Source organism: Mobula birostris, chromosome 17 (assembly GCF_030028105.1).
Source record: "Mobula birostris isolate sMobBir1 chromosome 17, sMobBir1.hap1, whole genome shotgun sequence".
Lineage (NCBI taxonomy): Eukaryota > Metazoa > Chordata > Chondrichthyes > Myliobatiformes > Myliobatidae > Mobula > Mobula birostris.
This window is the reverse complement of record NC_092386.1, coordinates 53,045,815-53,057,999: the sequence shown is the minus strand read 5'-3', so window position 1 is coordinate 53,057,999 and position 12,185 is coordinate 53,045,815. Positions and strand designations below refer to the sequence as shown.

At 41.1% G+C, this 12,185-nt stretch overlaps 1 protein-coding gene across 1 annotated transcript in view; it reads right to left on the bottom strand.

Annotated features, from left to right (window-relative positions):
- Positions 1–12,185, bottom strand: part of fbn2a (fibrillin 2a) — a 338,906-nt gene that overhangs the window by 191,382 nt on the left and 135,339 nt on the right. The gene's annotated exons all lie outside the window — the stretch shown is intronic.

The following is a 12,185-nucleotide window of genomic DNA, read 5'->3' as shown; positions in this document are numbered from 1 at the left end:
ACTTTGAATTTATAGCACACCAACTTCTCTGCTTTACAGAACACGAAAGACGTAAATTCTGTCGATGGCTTGGAATAAATCAGATGATGTCATTCACACTGGAATCAGTAGCACTTAGTTGGAGAGAATTCTAGGAAATTTTCCATCCTGATCAACCGCCCTTTTTGGAAGTACATAGTTTGGATTAGAAAAAGATGAATTGCCACGTACACTATTTTTTGATTGATTGCCAACACTCATTGTAGTCTCACACATAAAAAAATGACAGACTTTGAGGAAAACAAAGGTGGCATTAAGCAAGTATGAATGCATAAATTAGGCCTATGTAGCTACTCCAGGTGTTGAAGCATTCTGTATGTCACCTAAAAGGTGAGATTTGTAGAATCAGTGGAAGAAGAATACTTTCCGAGCCCAGAACACTCCTGAAGGGTATCATGAGTACAATAAGCTGCTACTCCTCCTCCCTCTTTTTCTTCCTCAGAGCTCATCTCATTCCATTGTTGTCCTCTCATCCAAAACTATTCAATGATTTTGAATGGTAAGGGAATTAAGCGATATAAGGTTGTACAAGAAAATGGCAACTAAGGAAACAATTCATAATCTCCGTATTAAACAATAGAGGAGCAAAAGGGGCTAGTGGCTTCTATTCTACATGTGTATACATCCAATCTCTCAGACTAGCAGCTTGGACAGCAATTCTTTTCTGCTTTCGAGCCATGAGAATGGCTATTTGACTTTAAACTTATGTTGATTCAGCTCTGCTGAAACTGAAATGATCCTTTGCTTAACAATACTGATTATTTTGCAAATACTTTCTATTTCATAGGAGTATAGAATTCCTTTTAAATTATTCTTGGGTTAGGGTTGACTTTAATAGTGGTGATGAATGGCACCAATTTTTGGCACTTAATGTTTAGAAGCACATGAACATGTTTAACATACCGTAGCTCCCTCCGTGCTATTTCAATAATATGGCTTAACCAAATCTCAGCAGGAATTCCAGTATTGTGCCAATACAAATTATCTGATTTTACATACAAATTGCCATTGTGGCTGTTCTAAGTAAGACTGTCAAATAAGCCAAAATGTCAGTAATCCTTGGACTAGGCACTCCTACCTCCTCAGAAATCAGCTAAGGCTACCTCAGCTTACTGCAGTTAGAACCTCAAATCTGTTGAAAGAGGAAATGCTTGTTCTCCTGCAAGTTAGAGTTAGTATCCAGGTCATTTCAAGGAGTGATGCCTCAGAAAGGTGGCATTCAGCGTTAAGGACCCCCACCACTGAGGATATACCCTGTTCTCATTGTTACCATCAGCAATTCAGGAACAGCTTCTTCCCCTCCGCCATCCGATTTCTGAATGGACGTTGCACCTATGAACACTACCTCACTACTTGCACTCTACTTACTTAATCTAACTACTTTTTTATATATACTTACTGTAATTTGCAGTTGTTTTTCCCTTTTCTATTTCTTTTTCCTTTCCCGATTCTGATTCTTATGCCAACCTGGGTTAATTAAGATAAAAGGCAACTGGCTACTGTCCATTTTTTGATAATGCTAAATTTTGAGGCCATCCTAAGAATTATTCACACATGCAAGTCATCCAACCTCCGCAGAAATAACATCCTTTCCATGTTTGCTTTTGCAAATCTATTTCTAATCATTAAAAAATGAGCAATGTTTCTTTTGATCTGCGTTAGGGAGAAAAAAAAACTATGTATCCCTGACCCTGTGGTGCTTAGCAGCTTGTGATTTTCCAACTTTAATATGGACTAAGTTACTAGATATTGGGGTTTGAAAAGACAGGAAAATATAAGGTTCTTCTCTGTTTGCAGTTTACACTAGATTTACTTGTTCACTGCACTTAAGTGCTGCAGCAGTGTTGCGATCTGCAGCTCCAGAAATCCTAGCTCAATCATGAAATTATTTCCATGACTCTGTTGAACAAATGCAACATCTAACTGAGAAATGGGTTGACTACTTTAAAAGACGTTTCAAATTAATGGCAAAAAAAATTCAAGAGGGACAGACGTGTGTGAGAGAAAGCAAATTGCAAAATATGGAAAAAGGAAACAGAACAAATGGGATTGTTCCCCTGGGAGTAGACATGGACACAATGGGCTAAATAGCCTCGTTCTTTATTATTCGATGATATGAGGAATATTCATTTGAAAAAAAATCAAAAAATGTCAGAAAAATTTACAAGGGGGTAAAGTTACAATAGACAGGTCCCTCATAAACTACCACACTGCTGCACCCTGTCTTGCACCCTCCACTTAACCTTCTGAAACTTTCTGTTAAAAGAATATAATTAGGTCTGCCCCCAGAAACAAAAAATGTAGTAAGGAGATAAACAGGAACTTCAAGCCCCCTGCCATACTTTCTTTGTTTAAGTAATACCAAATGGAAAGTTGCCTTGTCATAGATCTTGTAGCTTAGACCTTGGGGAGCTGAGCATCTGATAGAGGCTAGGAGACAGCCTGAATAAACAGATTGACATGCTTATGTTCAGGCTGAGACAATTCAGTATCTCCTCTTTTCACCTGGTATTCAGACTCACCACATTTTGAAAAACCTCTTAAATTTAAGCATGCTTGGCATGTTACCAAACACTTGAACGAAGTTCTACATATGTATCTTTGAAAGCATCCCGATCATAATGGTCTAGTACAGCAATTCGAAAGCACAGGAACGCAAGAAGCTACAGAAAGTAGTGAGCACATTCATCTCTATCATCAAAAACACCAAGGATCCCCACCATCCGGACCATATCATCTTCTTGGGTAGGAGGTAAATAAGTCTGAAGTCCTACACCATCAGGTTCAAAAACAGATACTTCCCTTGACTTCTATATATTCTATATATTGGCGAGACCCGACGTAGACTGGGAGACCGCCTTGCTGAACACCTACGCTGTCCGCCAGAGAAAGCAGGATCTCCCAGTGGCCACACATTTTAATTCCACATCCCATTCCCATTCTGACATGTCTACCCACGGCCTCCTCTACTGTAAAGATGAAGCCACACTCAGGTTGGAGGAACAACACCTTATATTCCGTCTGGGTAGCCTCCAACCTGATGGCATGAACATCGACTTCTCTAACTTCCACTAATGCCCCACCTCCCCCTCATACCCCATCTGTTATTTATTTTTATACACACATTCTTTCTCTCACTCTCCTTTTTCTCCCTCTGTCCCTCTGACTATACCCCTTGCCCATCCTCTGGGTTCCCCCCCGCCTTGTCTTTCTCCCCGGACCTCCTGTCCCATGATCCTCTCGTATCCCTTTTGCCTATCACCTGTCCAGCTCTTGGCTCTATCCCTCCCCCTCCTGTCTTCTCCTATCATTTTGTATCTCCCCCTCCCCCTCCCACTTTAAAATCTCTTACTAACTCTTCCTTCAGTTAGTCCTGATGAAGGGTCTCGGCCTGAAATGTCGACTGTACCTCTTCCTAGAGATGCTGCCTGGCCTGCTGCGTTCAGCAGCAACTTTGATGTGTGTTACTTCCCTTCGACTACTCAGTTCCTGAACCAATCTGCGTAACTCCAATTACTATCTTAGTATAGTAACACTATCACTAATTTGAACACTTTGCACTTTTATTTATTCTAGTTGTGTTCATTTTGTATAATTTTATATACAGTAATTTATCTTTTTTTCCCGTGAATGCTCTGTCTTCAATCCTATTTGTTTGTAATGCTGCTGCAATAAATTCTTCATTGCATCCATGTGTAGATGGGCTTGTTTATAATAATACATTCAACTTTGACTTTGACATAGCTATTATACTGGGTTTGTGACAGGAAGTGAATGAAACGAAAGCCACATCTGCTTGAACTCATTTGTACCAACCTACTTGTCACGAAAACATTTGATCATTGCAGCACTTGTAAAAGTGACCACTAAAACAATCCTTGTGAAGGCAAAGTCCTAGGTCTGCACTGAGGATTCTTTCCATTTCATTGTGCGCATAACTCAATAGGTTCCCAAGAGATCTGGCACACAAATTAGGCATCAAGAAGTGCTGCCAGCATCATCAGCAGCGAAACTTCCACATTACAATTACTGTCAAGCCAGGATTCAAAGCTGGTTTAATGAGGATTACAGAAGGGCTTGCAGGGAGCAGCACCAGGCATACCTACAGATTATGAAGCCTAGACTGATGGTGCTCTGAACAACAAAACCAGCATGCGATATACAGAGCTAAGTGATCTCAAAACCAAAGGATCTCATCAAAGCTCCGTGGTCTCACCACCTTTAATCAGGAGGGGTATCGGACATTAAACATCTAAGGGAAGGAAATGACTTCAACTACGTCCCTATCCTCAGTGAGAGTGCGAAGCAGAATGATCATAGGAAGATGGTTGTGGTTGCCGGCATTTGATTATCCTAGCCCCAAAATATCATTACATGAGTTGCTCAGAGCAGTGTGTTCGCCCCAATCAACGTTAACTGCTTTATTAATAACTTCCCTTTACATCTCAGCTGGAACAACAACCTAGATACCCAGAGACCCAAAGCCAACCAAAGAGAAAGGAAATGGCAAATAGGGAATACCAGTCATGCTCCACATCATTACACTACTGCAAAAATGTTCACTGATGATGCACAATGTTCACTTCCATTCACAACTCCTCAGCAAGTGAGCAGTCCATGCCAGCATGCAGCTACATTGAGACTAGGCAAATTAAGGCCTGGGCTAAAAAGTGGCAAATGGCATTCACGCTACAAAAGTGCAAAGCAATGATCACCTCCAACAAGAGAATATCTAGTCACCTATCCTTCACATTCAATGGCATAACCTTCCTAAGTACCCTAATATATAGGGGACCACTATTGACTGAAAACACAACTGAACAATCCATATTAATACCATGGCTATGAAAACAATTCAGAAGCAGAGTATACTGTGGCAAATAGACGTAGTTATAGTCATACTTTACTGATCCCGGGGGAAATTGGTTTTTGTTACAGTTGCACCATAAATAATAAATAGTAATAAAGCCATAAATAGTTAAATAGTAATACGTAAATTATGCCAGTAAATTATGAAATAAGTCCAGGACCAGCCTATTGGCTCAGGGTGTCTGACCCTCCAAGGGAGGAGTTGTAAAGTTTGATGGCCACAGGCAGGAATGACTTCCTATGACGCTCTGTGTTGCACCTCAGTGGAATGAGTCTCTGGCTGAATGTACTTCTGTGCCCACCCAGTCCATTATGTAGTGGATGGGAGACATTGTCCAAGATGGCATGCAACTTAGACAGCATCCTCTTTCCAGACACCACCGTGAGAGAGTCCAGTTCCATCCCCACAACATCACTGGCCTACGAATGAGTTTGTTGATTCTGTTGGTGTCTGCTACCTTCAGCCTGCTGCCCCAGCACACAACAGCAAACATGATAGCACTGGCCACCACAGACTCGTAGGACATCCTCAGCATCGTCCGGCAGATGTTAAAGGACCTCAGTCTCCTCAGGAAATAGAGACAGCTCTGACCCTTCTTGTAGGCAGCCTCAGTGCTCTTTGACCAGTCCAGTTTATTGTCAATTCGTATCCTCAGGTATTTGTAATCCTCCACCATGTCCACACTGACCCCCTGGATGGAGACAGGGGCCACCGGTACCTTAGCTCTCCTCAGGTCTACCACCAGCTCCTTAGTCTTTTTCACATTAAGCTGCAGATAATTCTGCTCACACCATGTGACAAAGTTTCCTACCGTAGCCCTGTACTCAGCCTCATCTCCCTTGCTGATGCATCCAACTATGGCAGAGTCATCCGAAAACTTCTGAAGATGACAAGACTCTGTGCAGTAGTTGAAGTCCGAGTTCACCTCCTGATACTACATGCCCTTTCCAATATAGACAATACACAAATCAAGGACCTGATAAGATCTCCCCACTTGACTGGATGAGTTCAATGCCAGAAAGCTCAGCTCGAATCAGGACAAAAAAGTCCACTTGATTGGCATCTCATCAATCATCCTAGTTCTCTTTGCCATCAACATATATTGGCTGCATTGTGCACACCTAGAAACGCACTGCAGTCACTCATCAACATGGACATGGGCGCTACCACCACCTGCAGACATCCTTCCAAAGTGCATATCTAGAAATATACTGCAGTGACCCATCAACATGGACAAGAGCACTAGTGTATCAGAACACCACCATCTGCAGGTATCCTTCCAATGTGGACATCTGGAAATAAACTGCAGTCACCCATCAACAGGGACATGGGCACTAGTGTATCAAAACACCACCACCTGCAGATATCCTTCCAATGTGCACATCTAGAAATATACTGCAGTGACCCATCAACATGGACATGGGTACTATCACCACCTGCAGATATCCTTCCAATGTGCACATCTAGAAATATACTGCAATCACCCATCAACATGGACATGGGCACTAGTGTATCAGAACACCAGCACCTGTAGATACCTCTTCAAGTCACACATTACACTGACTTGGAAATATATCATTGATTCTTCATCATTGCTAATTCTAAGTTCTGCAACAGCCTCCTTAACAGCATTGTTGGAGTACATTCACAAGAATGTGGCTCACTATCACCTTCTCAAGGTCACTATCACCTTCTCAAGAGGAAGCTGGGACAGGCCCAGATCCCAAAATTGACCGATTTGCCTGAATAGCTAAATCCTGCTCCCTGGAGTCAGGCAAGGAACACAAAATCTAGGCTAACACTGTCCTCAATAACAACACTCTGTATATGAATAAAGGAAAATTCACTGAGTCTCAAGTGCTCTATAAAGTTCAGTACTTTCCTAACCTCTATAATCCATGTGGCTCTTAACAGGCATACTGGTGTCCCCCGCTTTTCGAACATTCGCTTTACGAAACCTCACTGTTACGAAAGACCTACATTAGTACCCTGTTTTCGATTTCAGAAGGTGTTTTCACTGTTACAAAAAAAAATTCAGTGGGCGATAAAAAATCAGCGCGTGAAAAAATCAGTGTGCGATAAAAGGCAGCGCGCCCCGAGCAGCCACTCTCCTCCGGATTCAGAACTGCTTTGCTTTAACACGTGCCTGTGAGCAGCCGTTTGCAAGATGAGTTCTATGGTATCGGAAAAGCCTGAAAGAGCTCGTTAGGGTGTTACACTTACGGTAAAACTAGACATAATTAAGCGTTTTGATCGTGGTGAACGAAGTAAGCACAACGTCAGTTTGGCTTGTGGAAGCTGACGAACATGATGTTGAAGAGGTTTTGGCATCCCATCACCAAGAACTGACAGATGAAGAGCTGATGCAATTGGAAGAAAAAAGGATAACAATGGAAACCGAATGAGTAATGATGAAGAACGACTTTAATTTTGAAAGGGTACGTCGGTTTAGGGGATATTTGCAGGATGGTTTGAGTCCTTATTAAAGAACTGTGTGATAGAAAAATGCGCGAGGCTCAGCAGTCAAGCAAGCCTTCCACATCAGCCACAGCAGATGACAAACCTCGACCTTCGACATCGAGGCAGGCAGAGATAGAAGAAGATGAGCTGTCTGCTCTAATGGAAAAAGATGACGAGAAGACGCCCCAGTGTCCCACCATCCCAACCCCCAGGCCACGGACAGATACCGATTAGCGGAGAATGCAAAGGTAGCCGGGAGGCACACAGCACATCTTTAAGAAAAAAGCCGAAATAAACATGCTAATTAATTAGGTGCCGCCGACACGTAATTGTCGGCCCAGATCAGAGACGACGCAATCGGAAATCGGCACTGATCTGGGCCGACAATTACGGGCGGCACCTAATTAATTAGCATGTTGGCTTCGGCCTTTTTCTTAAAGATGTGCTGTGTACCTCCTGGCTGCCGCTGACCCCTGCATTCTTCGCAGCAATGTATCGCTCAGCGGCCCGGAGGGTGGGGGCCACTGCACCACCCAAACTCCGACAAGTCTGACACACCATCATCAGTGTGCTCGGCAAGCTGTCTTCCCGATTCCCGTAAGTGATACCACACTGTACGTACATTATTTCTACTTTATTTTTACTGTGTATTTTTACGTGTTATTTGGTATGATTTGGCAGTTTCATAGCTTAAAGGTTACTGGAGAGCGCTTGTGCGTATTTCTGCCAAGAGCACTTGCGTGCGATTTTCGCTACAGAGAGCAGTGCAGTAATGATCGTGGAAAAGTATTTCTACTTTATATAGGCTGTGTATTTATCATATCATTCCTGCTTTTACTATGTGTTACTGTTACTTTAGATTTTATGTGTTGTTTGGCATGATTTGGTAGGTTATTTTTGGGTCTACAAATGCTCACAAAATTTTCCCATATAAATGGTAATTGCTTCTTTGCTTTACGATATTCCGGCTTACGAACCGTTTCACAGGAACGCTCTACCTTCGGATGGCGGGGGAAACCTGTAATGTAAAATGCAGAAGATGACTGCAGCAAGCTTCTATCTCTATAAGGGTAAGGTTGACCAATGAGTAGACCACAATCTGGTATATGATTTACAGTAGCTAGTCCTTGGGGTTGAATAACATTGCTTTGCATCACAGTCAGCTTCTGAACTGACTCCTCCAACAGAGTGAGTTTAAAGTGTTACATGCTCAAGGAGATCTGTTTTTTGTGAGAATGCTGTAATGGTCTTTTGGAAGTCACCTGATGTGATTTTCCCGCCGATGTGAGGTCACGTGATGACGTGCCCCGTGACTATATAAGGGTTGACTCAGGTGACGCAGTGGGTTTTTGAGTTTGTAGATTTCCAGGTAGAACGTGTTGTGCCTCCATTTCTGTTGCGTGTTTGTTTTTGTGATGCAGTTTCATTTTTAAAACGGAAGGTGCGTTCTCTTACAAGATATTGTATTTGAACTGGAAATTTGTGGCTGGAAGTGCCAGTTTACTCAATTCTGACAGTTTTGAAGGGAAAGTGAAGAATTCATCAAAGTGAAGGATCAAGAGAAGTCGGCATCGGGTGGCAGTTTAATAAAGGATCGACCTTATTGAGTCTTCGTTGAAGAGAACCTGCATTGAGATAACTCTTGCAATAGCACAATGAGTTCATGCAAAAAGGCTCTTTCTCTAAAAGGAATTTAAGGTCAGTCGATTTAAACTGTTTATTCGGCACCGGGAATCCTGTGGACAGAACCGGCAGTAAAGGTGCGCTGGTGAAGAAATCTTTCTCCGGAGAAGTCTCTCCCAATTGAATGTGTAAAACTGTTGGACTTCAAAGTTATCACTTTAAGAACTATATTTGACTGTATCGCTTTAAGAATGGTTTTTGCATTTAACGCTTTAAGAACCAGAGCCGAGTGGAGTTGATGAACAGCTGCGTACCTGTTTAACCTCCGGTTAAAGTTTTCCTTTTTTTTTCCCCTTATCGCCTATATGTGTTTAATAAATGTTTGGTTGTTTTTATAAAACCTGTCTCGATTAATATTCATTGTTGCCGGTTACGTAACAAAAACCTTCCAGATTGTTCATTTTTCCCCTGCCCATTCAGGAAGCTGCTTAGTTATCGAAATGCCTAAACCTTTCCCTCTGTTAAGGTCCGAGATTTCAGGACTTTTTTTTGCAGTAGTGTAACGATGTGGAGCATGACTGGTATCCCCTATTTGCCATTTCCTTTCTCTTTGGTTGGCTATAGGTCTCTGGGTATCTAGGTTGTTGTTCCAGCTGAGATGTAAAGGATTAAATGCTGGCAACATTCAGCAGCTCAGGCAGCTTTGACCTGAAATATTAACTCTTTTTTTTCTTTCCATAGATGCTGCCCGACCTGCTGAGTGTTTTCAGTATTTTTTTTTATTTTTATATCAGATTTCCAGCATCTGCAGCTTTTACATCACGGAATACACAAGCTGCTGATATTTTTTGGCTTCAGATATCTAGCAATATTTCTGCAGCTGTCAGTCAGTACAGTATTTCCTTTTAGTGCAAGAAGAGCAGTCCCAGTGGAGAGTTTCTTCACACTGGAAAACCATGGGAAACTGCCGGAGTTTTATGTATCAATGATGCAGGGCCATCCAATACCAGTTCCATGAAATTTTTGCTAAAACAGAAAATGCAAGCTGGTAAAGATTGCTCATAATTAGTATGCCTTTGTGTGCCAGGTGATGTGCTGTCGACAGCGACTCGACAACACTCAACAACAACGTCAGTGTTGACAACTGAGAAAGGATGACCAATTTCTCAATATGATTAACGCGGTTAACAAATACTGTGCAACCTCTGACAATAGGATATGTTTATTTTGTAAATAACCCTTATTTAGAGAGTTCTGGGTCTCACTTTACCTTTTATGGGAATGGAAATTAAGGTTTGTAACACTGCACTAAAACTGCTCAGTGGACCAGTTGCATTAATTACTGTTTACCCTACAAAAACAATTTTTTTTTCAAAAGGCTAGTTTCCTTAAGCTCCCACATAAAAACGAGCTCATTTGTCACTGATTCTAGAGATGTATGTGTTTTTTTTAGCTGGGAGTTAAACAAGGTTTGACATCGTGAAAGTGAGGAAACTTAATCTGGATCGGTTTACTTTAACAAACCATTCAGCTTCAAGCTTTCTTTATGGAAAAAGCAGATAAAATAAGGCTCCTTTACATCCAAAAGTTTTTAATCTACCTGTAAATAAGATGAAAGGCCTGTGTGATTTTATAGTATTTTAGGAAACTTAATATAGTAGTGGGCTGTTTCAAACATTACTTGCCCTCATCTTCCCTTACCATCAAAGCCATTTAATGGCATCTAAGCATGGATGACAAATAATGCTAAAGCCCCTAATGAAACTTGAAACATTACTTTTGTTAATAAAAACAGATTGATTTTTCATTTTCTTACAACATAGGTAGCCATTCAGCCCACTGAATCAATGTTGGCTCTAAGAGCAATCTTATCAATTTATTACCCCAACTTATTTCCTGCCCATCTATTCTCTCTCACTTCCCCATCAATTCCTCGCAAAGCTCCTGTTACATACCTACACCATGAAGTAATTTACAGTAACCAATTAACCCACCTTGAAGCACATTTTGGGATGTTGAAGGAAACAAGACTACCCCTGGGAAACCCACATAGTGAAAGGAAAAATATGTAAACTCTGCACAAGCAGTACTCAGTCAGGACTGAACCTGGCTCACTGGAACTTTGAAGATGCAGCTCTCCCACCATGTTCTATGCCATTATGCCACCTTTACAAAATTTAGCCAAAATAAAATAGCAGGTGATAATCAAATGCAAAATTGAAATCTACGAGTAAATCACATTTCATTGTGATTATCATACGACAATTATTTTTTCAGTGATCTAATACTCATTTTTGTATGTTTGTGAATCTTTAAAACCTTGACAGCTTTGGCAGCTAGCAAATATGGGGACATAGCTTAGTTAGCTGTCGAAGCATTTGAAAGAAAGTTTTCACACTCAGGATCTTGCTTACAAGGTTGAACAACCAATTAGGTAAATACAAACAGACGGTAGAGAATGTCAGCAGTCCCAGAGAGCTCTAGGTTCTTTCACTTCTTTTTCCAGAGAAAGGTTTTCTTCCTTTTGAAAATTTCCAGCTTCGAAGTAGTCAATTACATCAGGTTCATTACCTTAGTGCTAGCTGACACTAACAACCGCCTTAATATAATTGTGGAATGTTCAAGAACTAGAGGAGCCTCTCAATGCCATTTCTGTACCTGGACAAACTTCAAAAGATCAGGAAATAAACCTTATTCAACTACTAGACTAGACTTCAGTTACCAAACGATTTTCTGAAACCATTCTTTTTTTCCCTATCCTTCGGTTGCTCTATCCGTGTTTATTTTCTAAGATTAAAATATTAATCTGCACAGTTTCACATCAGAATTTGCCATTTACTCTCCTTCAATTACATTGTATTTCTGACATTACATGCCTTAATTTTTTCATTGGAAATTACATCCTCAAGTATGCAATCAATTGATCTGAAATCAACAATGGAACAAACTCAGTTCCTAGTATGATGTGAGAAAATACGACAAAGATAAACTACAGATGTACCGTATATTTGAGGTCCTTCATTGTTTTTGGCATTGTATGAACACACTTGATTGTGCCAATTGTATTGGACCAGAACCACTTCAGGATTTTAAATGCATATCTGTGTTCAGTTCTGACAATCTACTGTTGCACATTAACAAAATGAAGTCCAGCAGAATCAGAAAAGAATGCTAATTCATTTTACCAGTTACA